Source organism: Mustela nigripes, chromosome 1 (genome assembly GCF_022355385.1).
Source record: "Mustela nigripes isolate SB6536 chromosome 1, MUSNIG.SB6536, whole genome shotgun sequence".
Lineage (NCBI taxonomy): Eukaryota > Metazoa > Chordata > Mammalia > Carnivora > Mustelidae > Mustela > Mustela nigripes.
The window spans coordinates 108,155,825-108,156,840 of NC_081557.1; positions in this window are offsets into that span (position 1 = coordinate 108,155,825).

Consider the following 1,016-nt stretch of genomic DNA (forward strand, 5'->3'; position numbering starts at 1 on the left):
GCTGAAGGATGGGGGTGAGTGCAGGTGGATGCTCGGTTTAGGGCAGTAGCCGAAGGAGGTACCAAGAGAAGACTGGAAGGGGAGATGGGACCCTTGAATGCCAGAAGAAATGGTTTGGACTTCATCTTGAGACTCTGGGATCATTTTGAAAATTTTAAGCAGGGAAGTGGTGGATTGGAAAAAGTGGGTGGGAATATTAACATGGTCAGATCCCCACCTGTAACAAAGTGTCGTGGGCCAGCAGTGTTCCAAGAAGTAGAGGAAAACAGATGGGGAGTGGAGACCCTTGTGAAAGGGGTATGTTGGTGAGTTGTTGAATGCCTCCAAAGGCTGGATGGGTCCACGCTGAAACCCACCTGTTTAACTGGGGCAAGCAGCTCTCCTTCTGGCGGCCCAGGGCGGGGGCAGGGGGTAGCTTCAGAGTGCTCAGCAGCTACACAGCCAGCCTCAGCTTAGGAGCACACTTCTTCTTTGGTCAGAGGAGAGGGTTGGGGGCAGTCTTTGATCTTTTTCCTCCCTGCCCTCAAACCCACCCCAAGCCAGCTGTGAGTGCCCACCCCCTGCAACCCAGACACATTTGGGAGGGGACACTACCTAATTATAAGACCTCAGTTTGTCCAGTGCTATGCCCTTTTTACTTTTTTCTGCATTTGGGGGAATAACTTCAGAAATGAGAGATTCGAGTTAGACGTTCCCCAAGAGAGCATCTAATATAGTCCCCTTCAGTTAGAAATGGGAAGGGGACATTCCCAAAGTTTCACTAGGGAATTCTTTTTTTTTTTCTTTCTTTCTTTTTAAATTTTCTTTCTTTCTTTCTTTCTTTTTTTTTTTTTAAGATTTTATTTATTTATTTATTTATTTGAGAGACAGAGATCACAAGTAGGCAGAGAGGCAGGCAGAGAGAGAGGAGGAAGCAGGCTTCCTGCAAAGCAGAGAGCCCAAAGTGGGGCTCCATCCCAGGACCCTGGGATCATGACCCGAGCTGAAGGCAGAGGCTTTAACCCACTGAGCCACCC